The sequence below is a fragment of the Apium graveolens genome, chromosome 1 (assembly GCF_009905375.1).
Source record: "Apium graveolens cultivar Ventura chromosome 1, ASM990537v1, whole genome shotgun sequence".
Classification (NCBI taxonomy): Eukaryota; Viridiplantae; Streptophyta; class Magnoliopsida; order Apiales; family Apiaceae; genus Apium; species Apium graveolens.
Window position 1 is genome coordinate 16,066,573 of NC_133647.1, and position 16,555 is coordinate 16,083,127.

Sequence of the window (16,555 nt, forward strand, 5' to 3'; positions counted from 1 at the left end):
ACCTCATTTTCCCAACATGAATGCCATGCCTTCTATGCCTATGAATGCTATGTATGCACATAATATGAATGCACAATTTGCTGATATGCCATTTGTACCTAATCTTTATTATGCTGCATTTAGTATGCCACAAATGCCATTTAGCATGCCTTACTGGAATAACATGTTTACTAATAGCATGCCATTCTCTGTTAATCAAAATATGCATGATAATTCTGCTGTAATGAATGGTTTCAAAGGTCCAACTCAAATGACTAAGGATGAATCTGATATTCCCAAGTCAAATGAGATTAAACCTTAGAAACAGAAAAAGAAAGCTAACAAGGCGGGACCCAAGGAAACTTGGGTACCAAAATCAACTTGGTTTGATTTTGATGTGTGCAGGGAAACAGAAAGAATCTATGGTACTTGGATAGTGGCTGTTCAAGACACATGACTGGTGATTCTACCCTGCTCACATAGTTCAAGGAGAGAGCTGGCCCAAGTATTACTTTTGGAGATGACAGCAAGGGTTATACTGTGGGATATGGATTGATTTCAAAAGACAATGTCATCATTGAATAGGTTGCCTTAGTGGATGGTCTCAAGCATAATTTGTTGAGTATCATCCAGCTTTATGATAAAGGCAATTCAGTAACCTTCAACTCAGAAGCCTGTGTTGTGACAAACAAAAGAAGCAACAAAGTGGTTCTCAATGGAGTGAGAAAAGGAAATGTGTACCTAGCTGACTTTAATTGATCAAATACAGAATCTGTTACTTGTCTTCTCAGTAAAGCAAGTCAGGGTGAAAGTTGGTTATGCCACAAGAAGCTATCCCATCTAAACTTCAAGACCATGAATGAACTTGTAAAGAAAGAACTGGTTAGAGGCATTCCTCAAGTTGAGTTTTCTAAGGATGGATTGTGTGATGCCTGCCAAAAAGGAACGCAGATCAAAGCATCATTCCGAAAGAAGCTTGATTCATCAATTGAAGAACCTTTGCAACTGCTACACATGGATTTGTTTGGACCAGTCAATGTATTGTCAATTTCAAGGAAAAAATTTTGCTTAGTAATTGTTGATGATTTCTCAAAGTTCTCTTGGACATATTTCCTAAAGTCTAAAGATGAGGCTAGTGAAATCATTATCAATCACATAAGGCAAGTTAATAATCATCCTGATTTCAAAGTTAGAAGAACCAGGAGTGACAATGGAACTGAGTTCAAGAATTCCACTATGAGAGTATTCTGTGAAGAAAATGGGATTATGCATGAGTTTTCTGCAGCAAGAACTCCACAACAAAATGGAGTTGTAGATAGGAAGAACAGATCACTTATAGAAGCTGCAAGGACAATGCTTGAAGAGTCTATGTTACCAACATATTTCTGGGCTGAAACTGTAAATACTGCATGCTACACTCAGAATATTTCTCTGGTTAATCAAGAAAAATGCATGACTCCCTATCAATTATTCAAGAACAAGAAGCCAACTCTAAATTTTCTTCATGTCTTTGGCTGCAAATGTTATATCTTGAAAAATCAAACTGATCAGAATGGGAAGTTTGATGCTAAAGCAGATGAAGGAATTTTCGTTGGATATGTTTTTGGTAAAGCATACAGAGTCTACAATCTGAGAACCAACATTGTTGTGGAATCAATACATGTTATGTTTGATGATAAAAAGATTGAAGGACTACAAGATGGAGATTACCATGAGAGCCTCAAATTTGACAATGTGGAGATGGTTAGTGATGACAATGATGGTGAAAGTGATCAAGAAACTACTACTAAGGATAGTACAGGAAAATCTACCTCCAATGAAGCTGTTAACTCAACATCCGTTGAGTTACAAAATGCATCATCCGTTGGTAGACAACCTGCATCATCCATCGAGAGACAACCAGCCTCATCCGTCGGTACTCAAAATTCACCATCCGTCGAGTTATCACAAAGAGCTGAAAGTCAGAATAGATCACTTTCAGAAAATTTCCCTCTCTCAAATCAAAGATCCATAAACTCAGGGGGAGTTTCAAACAATCAAAACTCAATCACACATCAAGCCAACAATGAGGCCTCTTCATCTAGAGCTAATCTACCTCAATAAAGGAAATGGACAAAGGATAATCCTTCTGAGCTTATCATAGGTGATGTATCTTCTAGAGTTCAAACAAGGAGAGCAACTCAAGGAGAATGTTTATACATCAGCTTTCTTTCTAAGGAAGAACCAAAGAAGGTAGAAGAAGCTTTGTTGGATCCTGATTGGATTTTAGCTATGTATGAAGAGCTAAACCAATTTGAGAGGAATAAGGTATGGAAGCTGGTGCCCAAACCTAAAGGAAAGAATCCAATAGACACCAAATGGGTATTCAGAAACAAGATGGATGAAAATGGCATAGTGGTCAGGAACAAAGTTAGATTGGTTGCTAAGGGCTATTGTCAACAAGAAGGAATAGATTTTGATAAAACATTTGCTCCTGTTGCAAGACTTGAGACCATCAGAATTTTCTTAGCTATGCAGCCCATGCCAATTTCAAGGTCTATCAAATGGATGTCAAGAGTGCCTTTCTAAATGGAGATTTGGAGGAGGAAGTCTATGTCAGTCAGCCTCCTGGTTTTGAAGACTCAAATTTCCTAGATTATGTCTACTATCTATTGAAAGAACTCTATGGACTGAAGCAAGCACCTAGAGCCTGGTATGACACTTTATCAAAGTTCCTTTTGGAAAATCACTTCACAAGAGGTACTGTAGATAAAACTTTATTCTTTAAAAATATTAATGGCTCTAGTATACTTGTTCAAATTTATGTAGATGACATTATTTTTGGCTCTACAGATGAAAAACTTTGCAAAAAGTTTGCCAAATTGATGCAAAGTAAGTATGAAATGAGTATGATAGGAGAACTAACTTACTTTCTTGGTTTGCAAGTAAAGTAAGTCATTGATGGAATATTCATTAGTCAAACTAAATATATTTATGATCTTTTAAAGAAGTTTGATCTAATGGATTGCACATCTGCAAAAACTCCCATGGCCACTGCAACTAAGCTTTAATTAAACACTACTGAAAAGTCTGTGGATATTTCAAGTTATAGGGGCATGGTTGGCTCACTACTGTACTTAACAGCTAGTAGGCCAGATATAATGTTTGCTACATGTTTATGTGCTAGATTTCAGGCCGATCCTAGAGAATCTCACTTAGTAGCAATTAAGAGAATTTTCAGATATCTCAATGGAACACCAAAATTTGGCATTTGGTACCCTAGAGATTCTGGTTTTGATCTAACTGGTTATTTAGATACAGATTATGCAGGTTGTAGAATTGATAGAAAAAGTACAACAGGAACCTGTCAATTTCTAGGAAACAAGCTTGTGTCCTGGTTCAGTAAAAAGCAGAATTCAGTTTCAACTTCTACAGTTGAAGCTGAATATATTGCTGTTGGCAGTTGTTGTGCACAAATTTTGTGGATGAAAAACCAATTGCTAGACTATGGTCTACAAGTGGAAAGAATTCCCATTTTCTGTGATAACACAAGTGCAATTGCCATCACTGAAAATCCAGTACAACATTCAAGGACAAAGCACATAGACATCAAGTACCACTTCATAAGGGAACATGTAATGAATGGTACTATGGAACTACATTTTGTTCCAAGTGAAAAGCAGCTTGCAGATATATTTACTAAGCCACTGGATGAATCCACCTTTTCAAGGTTGGTAAGTGAGTTAGGTATGCTAAATTATTCTTAAAACCTTTATAGATATTTTGCAAGTTGTAATGCAGCCAAAAATTTAATTGATTTTTCAGTCTTGGATGAAATTTTGGCTAAGTCAAAATTTGCATCCCGATGGATGATCATTATCCATCGAGTTTGATCATCCGTCGGTATACAATTATCAAATAAAAAGCAATTACTTTTCTGGAATATTTTATGACTCGACGGATAACTGATTTATCCTCATCCGTCGAATTTTCTTATTCTTACTCGTTGATTCTCTGAACATTATCCATCGAGTATACTTACAGGTTGTCAGCATAACACGACGGATAATTGAAGGAATTTTTATAGTTTAGTTTTAAATGGCTATTTTGGGCAATTCTTATTGGTTACTTTATTTTACTTTATTATTTTTCACAGTTATTTTTGAGATAGTATAAAAGCTTAATTCATTTCCATTACTTTTCTTTTATCATTCTCAAATCATCTGCTCTAAATTCTCTCGTTCTCTAAAGCAACTACCATCTCTATATCTGCAATTTCCACTCTCTAACAATGGCACCAGTAGTTAAGATCATGTCACAAATTGGATACATCTATGAGAAAATCAACTTCATAGCTCTAGTAAACAAGGGGATTCAACATTCAAGTGACTACCACAAAATGATGGATTTTGTGAAGAACTGCAAACTCAGCTATGCAATGCTAGAATCACCCACCATCTTTTGTGAGGTTGTTGAAGAGATGTGGACGACTGCTACATACAACTCTACTGATAAGACCATCACACTCACTATTAAAGGTAAGGAATTATGTATCAATAGTGATGTTATTAAAGCATATTTCAAAATTCCTGATAATACTGTGACCTCACCACACACAGATACTGATATTGTTAATATGCTTAATTCCATAAACTATGCACTCTCTACTTCTAAGTTAAGTGATATTAGGAGGTCGGGTCTTAGGAAAGAATGAGGTTTCATGTGTGATGTAGTTACCAAGGTCTTTTCTGGTAAAATCAGTAATTTTGATTCTGTCAATATTTCTATGCTTAACATGCTTTACATGCTAGTTACATATAAGTTCTTTAATTTTAGTGATCTTGTTTTGTTTGAGTCGGGGTTTAAATTAGGGGAGTTAAACAAGAGGGGTAAAAATGTTTACTATGCTAGATTTTTCATGATGCTAGCTAACCACCTCTCTGAGGAAATTGTGCTTAAAAACCCAAACAACAAATTAGATTGTTGGGTTCAAGAGAGAAGAATTATTGCAGATTTAAACAAGGCAAACCATCACAAAAAGGTGCCACTCTTCTATTTCCCTGTAATGGAAGCACCTCAGGTAAGCGAGGTAAGTTCATTTGTCCCTACTCTTCCAACCTCACAGATTTCTTTGAATTCTAGTGTAGCTATGGCAACTATGTCAAAGACCCAATAGTTGCCTACCCAAGCTACCAAATCAACAAAAATTTCTAAATCCAAGTCAAAGAAAGCCCCCTCTGGTATCTCTCAAAAGATGCCAGTTGTAAAATCCACCAAACCAAAAGAGGGGAGTGTGATGGTGGGTAAGGTAGGTGAGGGACAAGGTGAACATAAAAGAAACCCTAAGGATAAGGTTGGAGAGGTGAGTGTTTTCCAGCTTAGCCACACTGCAGTTTCCCAACAAACTGCAGTGCTTAATAAGGATAAAAGCTCATTTCTAGTTGCTTCCTCCCAAAAGGATGTAACTATTGAACAAAGCTCTCAACCAAGAGAACAGGCCAAAAGGGTAAGGGACACAAGCTCACCCCAAACCTATGCTAGAAAGAAGAAATCAAAAACCATTGGGGGTGCACAGGATACACACACTGTGCAAGCTGGTGCTAAAGACAGTCACTGCACCTTCACAAAGTCAGTTTGATGTGGCTCCAATAAATGTGGAGTCACAGCCAAAATCTTTAGTAATAGAAGCACCCCAAACACCAAATTCTCCCACAAACTCTCTAGATGTGGACATGATCAACACATCAATTCCTGATTCCCCTTCTTTAACTCTGTTGGGGAAGCCAAAATCTAGTGCAAGTGAGCATCATCTTTTGGATGATTTGTTGGCTCACTTGCCAATTCTTTCAGGAACTGTTGAGACATATGTGCCAAAATACTCATCAATCTGCACAGAGTCCACAATAGTTTCCACTCCAAACTCATTTATTCCTACTCTCTCGATGGATATTGTTCATTCATCGAGTAGTGATTGTATCCTGACAGATAAGCTTAACAGCAGTTATCCGTCGACTAGCCAAACTACTACCCCGACGGATGTCCCCTATCCGTCGAGTATCTCTACACAGCTTCAAATTTCCTGAATTATCTCAAGTGCAGAAGACTTAGTGGTAGTACAATCACTTCTAGGATTGAGGGAAGGGAGTGAAAATATGAGTGAGAGTCTGGGTTGCTCCCAGGAAAATGGTGGATATTTTATTCATGTTTGACGAGTTGGTGTTATTAAATGGTAATGTGCTAATTGTTAAGTGTTGTATAGATCCTTGTTAATTTCTGAAACTATTTCTTTAAATATATTATTTTCAAAAGTTATTTGAAAGCCAATCTTATTGATATCGGTAAATTGAAATTATTTTGTAATATCCGGGAACTATCGTGCAACTATTCTTTATCAATAAATAATTATTATGTGATTATTATGGGAATTTTAGTGAATTATCTAATGAATGATATTTATATTTGGGTGTTTATATGTGATAAAGTTTAAGTATTTTGATTTTTAATATGTCCAGAATAAAATATTGATAATTATGGTATTTTCTGGTAATTTTTGGATTGATATATGATTTTATAAGGATTTATAGATTTAATAATTATTTTGAGTAATTATAAAACTATTTTATAAAGCCGGGAACCGTCCAACTTCAACCATTTTTGCGTTTTTACAACCCAAAACTCTTCGGAAAACTCCTTCCTAACCTAATCTGATAATTCCAGACATTTTCCGTGTTTGGACTTTTTCGATCCGGATTACGTTTTGACCCGTGCGCGTCCCGACGCAAAATTTTCGATACAATAATCATTTTGGTAGATCAATAAAACCCGTATTCTCGAGAGACGAGATATTTTTACATTATTTTCTCATAGGGTGTTTTATAAGAAACTCGGTTTTGATAATTATCCAAATCTGGTATTAAATTGTATCGTTTTTATAGTTATTAGCGGTTAAGTAATCTATTTTTAGATCCCATATATCAGTGTAAATTCAGTATTAAATTCCAGAATGTTTCAAAAATCATGAAAATCATATTTTCTTAAGTTTTGAATATTTAGAGAATTTTAAAATTGTTTCGAAAAATTTTCAAATTATATTCACCCGCGCATTTGTTCCTTAAATCGTAAAATGCGGGTATAGCGCGTGAGTCAAAAATGTTTTAAAAATTATAAAAAATTTATTTTATTAGTTTTTAAATATTCCGAGATTTTTAGAATTATTTCGGTATTTTTTTGAATTAGTTTCACTCGCAAGTTTGTTCTTTAAATCACGAAATGCGGGTCTGATTTTAGATTAAAAAATATATTAAAAATTACGAAATTTATATTATATTAGTTTTTAAATATTTCAGGAATTTTAAAATTATTTTGGTAATTTTTCGATTTAATTTCATTCGCAAATTATATCGTTAAAATCAAAATACGGTTTAGAACCGGGCTGCTGAGAATCCATACACATCCTTTTTGCTATGTGGCTATTTAATCAGGGGGTGGCATATTTATTTTATACGTGTTGTTTGTTAGTTTTATAAAAAAAGAAGGGAAAAACAAAACACACGCACACGACACAACACTCTCTGCTTGTCTCTCGATCTCTTCTCCCTCAACTCTCATGTTCACCTTCACCCTCTTCCACCTTTCCCCCGTGCTCCCCTGTTCCTAGAGATGCATAAAAGGCCCACCGGGCCGGGCCTTGACTGGGCCTTAAAAAGCCCGGGCTTTGACCGGGCTGGGCTTTTCGGGCTTTGACTTTGACCGGGCCGGGCCGGGCTTTCCGGAAATTTCAAAGCCCGTTTGGGCCCTCGAGGCGGGCCTAACCGGGCTTTTTTTCGGGCCGGATCGGATCAGGCCGGGCTTTTTTCTAATTTAAATCAGATCTAGTGTTATTAGAGATTCCGAAGAATACATGTGTTAGCAACTAGATCATCGTAAAAATGTATTAGTTTACATGGAATATTTTAGGAAAACATTACTTCGTTGAAAACATTTAAGTTCGGCAAAAAATAAACATGTTTATATGATATATTTTATCATTGTTATGATAACAATGATAACAATGATATCATTGTTATGATAACAATGATATCCAAATATTCATGACAATGATATCCAAATATATATAGTGTACTTATTATATATTCTTTCGTTATTTATGCAACGAAGTATATAAATAATATTATTAATCACAAATATGTAAATATATATGTGTTTAAAGTATTATTTATATGTATAGTAAATGTGAATTTATAAATATATAAGAAAATATATTAGAATAATCAGATTATAACCGGGCTTTTTCGGGCTTTTAATCGGGCCGGGCCGGGCCGAAGCCCGGGCTTTTAACCGGGCCGGGCTTTGCCTAAAAATATAGGGCCCGTCGAGGCCCGAAGCCCGGGCCGGGACCGGGCCGGGCTTGACCTGGCTTTGACCGGATCGGGCCGGGCCAGATTTTTGGGCTCGGGCTTTTTGTGCATCTCTCTGTTCCTCTTTCCTTTTACTTTTTTTTTATTTATTTTTTTCTGTGCGTGTATATTTATATACATCAAATATTTAAAAATTCATATTTTCTAAACCGTTTATCCAAATTTCAGTTATTACATATGGAAACAATCAGCGCTTCGATACCTACGCATAGGTATATATATTGCTAGATTTTGAGAAGAAAATTTGCGGAGCATATTTTCGATTTTAATTTATTTTCGGGGCATAGAAAAGGAGTTTGAAGGCGTTAATTACTCCACATGGTATCTCAACGTGTGTATGTTTATGGCTATTAATTTCGGATTTTTCTGGAGATATTTTCCGGACATCAGATATTCTCTTCGGGGTGATCAGAATTTATTTTGGGTAACGATTTCGAAATTCCGCTTTCATATTTGAGTATATTATAGCATGTTAATGTTTACATATTTATTTCATAATTTTTAGAAATTGTTGGAGAAGTCACTTTTGGTCCGAGTTTTGGTTCAGGTGGTTGTGTTTTTCGTTTCTCGTGTGTTTATAGATGCAAATATAAATAATTGTATGTTTTAAATTTATAAATTTGATTAGAGTATAGTTAGATTATATTATTTGGGATTGATTTTGAGGGGTTATAACCCCGGGAAAAGACTGTTTTACAAAGACGTTATTTCGAAAAATTTTCTAAAATATTTATTTCAATTTCAAATTAGTTTCTTTTATTATTTTTGAAAATTATAATTTGATTCAATTATTTATAATTTGTTTTGATTAATTATTTATTCATTTAATTAATTGATTAATTCATTTAATCAATTGATTTTATTTATAAATAGTTGAATGAAGTGTAATTATTTATAATTGAGCCAAATAATATTCTAAAATTATTTTTAGCTTTTAAAATTATATAAAGGTATTGAATATTCAATTAATATTATCATTTATTGAATTATTCTTATTTTATTCGTATAAATAGACCGATTTTCCATTTAATACGAAACGAACGCGTATAGACTCAGAAAAATATTCCGCTTTCATTAAAAATATTTTTGAGGCCCAAATCCTTTTTGTTTTAAAAGGTCGCTTATTTTACAAGTTATTCTAAGTCGATTATTGATCGATAAATCATGTTTTTGACCCAATTTCAGTTTTAAACGTACCGAATTGAACCTTTTGTCGAACCGAGGCATGTGTTGTGGCGTCCTCCAAACCCGGGTAAGAAGTTTGGGGTCCACAACACATAATCAATATATAAACCTATATATATAAAATATTATTTGTAATGACTCTGCTTTACATAACTACGGATCGCAACAGGTTAAAGTATGAAAACAAGCCACCACCTTAACTTTTATTACAACATACCATATCCCAAATAATTTAATTTACAACTAATAAAAAAATATTATTCTTCAACCTTGCTATCTCACTACTGTCATAAGTTTTTGCTAGCTCGATCAATCATAATCTGGAATCCTAGCTCGAACATTGAACTGGGAAACCTCGCTATCAACCGTATTCTTCTTAACTGTAGAATACATAAAACGATTCGCAAGAGTGAGCTAACTAGCTCCGGAAGTCATATTATCAATAACTGAGGTTAAACAATAATAAACGAGGTGATTCAAAAGAATCAAGTTTCCTGTTAAACAGTCAATAGAATTGGATATTCATTTTAAGTTTTTAAAACCAAGGTTAGGCTGCTGATCAGTCACGCACTAACCCCAAGCAAAGCACACAGCACTGCTCTAACTATTGGATCCAAGGCACACATTGGCCTAACTTGACCATCGATATGGTCTGACCATGAATCTGGTCCACACAAAGAAAACTATCCAATTCTAAAGCATTTCAATATGATAAACAATAGAGTTCAATAAAACCATATCATAATCAATAACCATAAAACATTTGTAAAAGAGCATGGTAAAAGTTCATAGTTACCAAAAAGGGTATGTCAAAATACATAAAAGAAGTGGCCTCCAGCCGGTAGGATAATCAGATATTAGATGAATAGTGTTTTTACAAGGTTTTAGTACTTTGATATCACAAGGTATGGTTGAGTATAAAAGTTTTTGTATGTGTAAACAATTCTGTTCCAGTGTTTGGTATATATGATGGATATATATTTGTGGAGTAGTATCTTATTTGTGTGGTTTAGTATCTGGTAAATCAACAAGAAATGGTTTACAAAGAATAAGGCTTACGGCTCAAAGATCAAATGTTGTGGCTCAGGTTCAAGGCTAAAGGATTCAAAATGTGTACAGTATAAAACAGAACTATTTTGGGTATTAACAATATGTCACAAGAGAATTTAGAAATATTTGCATTGTATTTTGAGAAAGGTTTAGAAATACTTGCCTTATCATAATCGATTTCAACTTCACTTGTACTTGTCTAATGACCCCATTCAACAATCACTCGTCTGTTTCTCTTATGCCTCGCTTCTATCCTCTGATCACTTGCGGTATTTTTTACATGTCAATTATATTTTCTGATCACCTGCTTCTCTTTCTTACGCCTTGCTTACTCTGCTAGGCATCATAAGTATCTATTAATATTTAACTCATACCATTCTATTCGACATACACTTCTATCTACCCTTCGTTTTACTCAAATCCGATTAACGAATTGAAAGTTACGCTATAAACAAGTAATCACCGAACATATAGACCGACAGTCAACCAACAAGTCTCATATAACACATAACACGTTAAATAATCAATGCCATCCCATTTATAAAGAAGTCTCGGGTCATAAACAGGCTTTCGGTTACTTAAAATGATTTTTAAAATATTTTTCGGAATTAAAACGGGTCGTTGGATCAATTTTGGAGTAATAAACAGGGTTCGGTTGGCCAATTCTGGCTCCGAAATAATTTTAGAATAATTATCGAGCCTTGAAAATAATTTAGAATAATATTTTAAAGCTCGAAACTATTTTTCGGAATTTTTAAATCATTTCTAAATAATTAAATCTAATTAAATAAGTAATTAAAATCAATTAATAATTAATTAAATCAATTAATCAATTAATTTTCGAATTAATTGACCAATTAATCAATTAAAAATTAACTGAAATTAATTAAATAATTAATTCAGATTTATTTTTGAATTAAAAATAATTTTCGGAATTAAAATACTAATTTTTAGAATTTTCAGAAATTAAAAATGAATTTTTATAATAAAAATAAATAGGAAATATGATTTTTAAACATTTTTAAAAAAGGAATCCAACTTTTGCAAACTCTGGAAAGTTCAGGGACTGAACTTCATCGTTTTCAAAAGTTGGGGTACTAAACTGCAATTTTCCAGGCCTTCCCCGGAAAACAGTCGGGTTCGCCGGAGAACTCAACTCCGGCCTCCTCCCACCACCACAAAGTCCAGATTTAATCTATACTTCATAAGGAACACAACCATGCCATCAATTCATTCTAATCATCCCGGAATTAACTGGAAAATGATCAAGAATCTCGCCGGTTTCCGGCGAGTTCGACGAAAACTTTAAAACCTAACTCCCTCTTTTACAGACCTCGTTGATTCATGAAACTTATACGACTAGATTGCAAATTTCACAGAGAACACAACCCACTATAACACAACATCAATCTATCACAGAATAAGAAACCCCCAAATTTCAATTAAGAACATTCATACGGGTTATAAACCCTATTTTTAAAATTCGAAAATCAAACTCAAATTTGAACATGTTATTGAACTCCAAATCAGACGTATGACATATGAAAATCATTAGGAAAACAAGCTCTACAACATGCAATCATCAAATCATACAAACAATCATCCGAACAAAAAAAAAATCATATTTTTAATAATTTTAATTCGAAAATAAATAAATTTTCAGAAAATAAACCTTTGGTTCTGCAGTGAAACAAAGCTCCAAATCTGATAAAACACTTCAAATCCTTCGTTTTGGTTACTCAAGCTTTGAAAACAGAGATCAGTAACGCCTTCGTTTTGCTGTTTGATTCTTAGAACAGTTTATGTAATTAGGGTTTTTCTCTGAAAATTATAGAATTAACTATCTGCAAATTATTTTGATACGAAATAAAATACGGTAAAAGGCTATTTATAATTACGGAAAATTAGTATCCCGTTGGATCATTTTGGATATAAAATGGTACGTTTATTTGTAAAAACTGATCCAAACGGTATCGGTTTTCGAGATAATTATCCAAATCAGTACAATTTGTACTGCGGTCTTGGTCTCAGCGCCTGGTTACACGTATTACGAGGTGATAATTGTGATAGTTTAATAAAAAGCTCCCGTTTCTCGAAAATACGAGTTTTATTGATTTACCGAAATGAATATTGTATCGAAAATGTTGCGCCGGGACCCGCGCAGGACAAACCGTACGCCGGATCGAAAAATTCGAAACATGGAATATGCTCGGAATATTACAATTAGGTTAGGAAGGAATTCTCGGAAAAGTTTCGGGTTCTAAAAATGTAACAACGGATGACGTCGGTTGGTTCCCGTTTTTATAAAATAGATTTTAAATACTCGGAAAAAGATTTTAGAAATTTCAGATGATTCTTATAAATCCATAAATCAACATAAAAATAATTAGGAAGATATGACAATTATCTATATTTTATTTTGGACATATAAAAATTAAAATACTCAATTAATATTATTTTTGAATATCCAAGTACAGATAACATTTAACAATTAACTCACAGAATAGATACTGTACACACATAATAATTGTATAATAGCAAAAATAATTACACTATATATCCCGAATATTACATCCTTCCCCCTTAAAAGGATTGTGTCCTCAGAATCTCCTAAGAAAATAAATGAGGGTACTTTTCTCTCATATCACTTTCTAACTCCCAGGTTGACTCTTCAACCTTTGGGTTTCCCCACAATACTCTTACTAACTTTACCACTTTATTTCTCAATATTTTCTCTCTATTCTCTAGAATCTCTACCGGATTCTCTACATATGACAAATCTGCCTGAAGCTCTATTGGCTCATATTCTATTACATGCCTGGAGTCTGGATTATATTTCTTAAGCATTGATATGTAAAAAATATTATGAATGTGCTCCATGTGCGGAGGTAACGTTAACTCGAAAGCTATTTTGCCAACGTGCTTTAAGATTTCAAAAGGTCCGACATATCTTAGGCTCAGTTTTTCTTTCTTTCCAAACCTCGTTAATCCCTTCCACGGTGCTACTTTCAGTAGTACTAAGCTTCCTTGTTCGAATTCCATGTCTTTCCTTGATTGATCTGTTTATTTCCTTTGACGGTATGGTACGGCTATCAATCTCTTCTAGATAACTTCAATAACTTCCTTTGTCTGCTATACTAATTCAGATCCAAGTATTTTACGCTCTACTGCTCCGTCTTAATACACTAGAGATCTGTATTTGCGTCCATAAAGGGCTTCTTAGGGTGACATCCTGATACTAGCGTGATAACTGTTGTTGCAAGCAAATTCTATCAGAGGTAAATGCTCGCCCCAATTTCCTTTGAAATCAATAGCACAAATACGTAATAAGTCTTTTATTGTCTGGATTATTCTTTCACTTTGGCCATCCGTCTCTGGGTGATAATCTGTACTCATATTCAATCTTGTTCCTAAACATTCTTGAAAACTCTTCCAAAATCTCGAATTAAATCTTGGATCTCGATCAGATACGATAGACACAAGAATTTTATGACGAACTACAATTTCCTTCAGGCACCTATGGATCAACTTATCGAGCGAAAATATTTCGTTTATAAGCAGAAAATGAGCTGGCTTGATAAATCTATCCACTATAAGCCAAATGGCATCATGATTAGTTTTTTTTGTTTTGTGCTTGGTAACCCCAACTATGAAATCCATGGTGATATGCTCCCACTTCCACTCTGGAACTTCCAATGACTGTAACAATCCACTTGATCTCTGATGCTCTACTTTAACTCTGTTGACATATATAACATCTGCTAATTCATTCTGCAATTCCCCGCTTCATATCTAACCACCTATAATTTCCTTTAAATCTCTATACATCTTGGTACTCCCTGAATGGATTGAATACCTCGAATTATGATCTGCCTGTAAAATTTCATCCTTCAATTCCATCACTGGTGGAATCCAAGTTCTAGAAGAAAACCTAAGAATACCTTGATCGTCCTTTTTGCATGCACTATTCTTCCCATACTAAATGATTTATATCCTGATTTATTACCTCTTCCTGACACTTCTTTATCTTTTCTAACAATTCTGATTGAAAAGTTATACTTATACATTCTTATTCCTTTTTGGATTATGCACTCTGACTTCCAATTCCAACTTCTAGAATTCCATAGATAATTCTTCTCGTACAGTCTCTATGTTCATTCTCTCTCCCTCTTGCTCATCTCTTGCCACTACATTTACTTTTCCTCGAGAGTTCATACTTCAACTCTTGTGGTCCGTATATATCTCACATCTTTCTCTATACTTATAATATTTTCCAATCTTTCAGAATGAATATTATTGTTGCTTTTAATCCCCAGTTATGAGTAGGGTACTTCTGCTCATAAGGTTTCGGTTGTCTGGATGCATATGCAATAACTTTATTGTTTTGCGTCAACACACATCCTATTCCTTTACGAGAAGTATCACTATAAACTACCAAATCTCCCTGATGCTTTCAAAGTGATAAAATAGGTGTTGTAACCATTCTTTCATTTAACTCCGCAAAACTTTCTTCACCCTTCTCCATTTCATATAACCTTCTTGCTTTTCCTGGTTAACTTCATCTCGAATATTATAACTTTCAAGAAATCTTGCACAAATTTCCAATAATAACCGGCCCATGATAAAACTTCTTACTTTTGTTGGTGCTTCTGGTCTTTCTTTATTCATACTATCTTTAAATTTTCTGCTGAATCCCCTTTTGTCTCCTCCTTACTGACTGTCTATACTAAGAATTATACCTCCTGCCATTAAAGTTTTCACCTGGTAAACTCTTTTTATACCGCTTCTTTCTTCTTTGACTCCTCAGCTATCATTGTATAGGTTGCATGGTTCTTCTTAATTAACACAAGTATATCTTATCCAAATTCTTCCTTCAAAATTCTACTTATCAAATTTAAATATCACTGGTATATCAGTTCATCCCACTAACATTTCTAGAATTTTATAACAACAGTACTGAGTTCTGAAAATTATCTTTGATACGTCCATAAGTTAAATTTTCACTTGGTAATATACCCAGTCTCAAATCAATCTTATAAAAATACCTTGCTTCGTTCATTTAATTAAACAAATCATTGGTTCGAGATAACATATATCTGCTCTTGAGAGTAACCTTTGTTAGGTCCCAATTTGTTTTGTAGAAGGGGGGGGGGTTGAATGCAAACAATACCGTTTAATCGAATAAATGCGGAATAAAAATGTGAAACAAAATTCAAGTTAAATAAAACTTTTATTAAACTTGAAAGGTGTTACAACTACGGTATCGGTTACAAGGGATTAATCTCAAATCAATTATTACAAATCTAGAATAAATTCGACATGAACTTTTTCTATTTTTGCAATTAAAAGATCAAATGCTAAATGCGATTTTGAGATTAAGTTCTAGGGATTTTAATCCGCTAGATTGATACACAAGAACAAGATAAATAATTCTAGTGGATTGGATTTAACTTTTCAATCTAGAATTTTGATCTTGAATAAAGCAGATGAAAAATAAAATGTTGAGCCTTTGTTTTCTGCTGAGTTCTTGACTTGTGTTTTCTGTTGAATTATTGCATGAATTTCTTCTGCTGTGTTTTTGTTGTTTAAGTAAACAGAACAATCCAGTTTACTCAGCAAGACTTTCGGCAAGACAATCAAATGAACTGGTATGACAATCCATTTGAACTGGTAGGACTTTCGGTGAGACTATCCTCTTGAACTAGCAAGACAATCAGAATGAACTAGCAAGACTTTCGGTATGACTATCAATTGTCATACCGATTGTCATAGTAGTTCAAATCACATTGTCTTACTGAATTATTAATAGATTTTAATCTAATAATAATTCTGAAAATCCTTAATATTAATTCTGAATTAATTAATCAATTAATCAATTAATTCAATTAATCAATAAATTAATATTTGCAGATAAAATTTATTTTCTTAATTAAATTATTTGACTT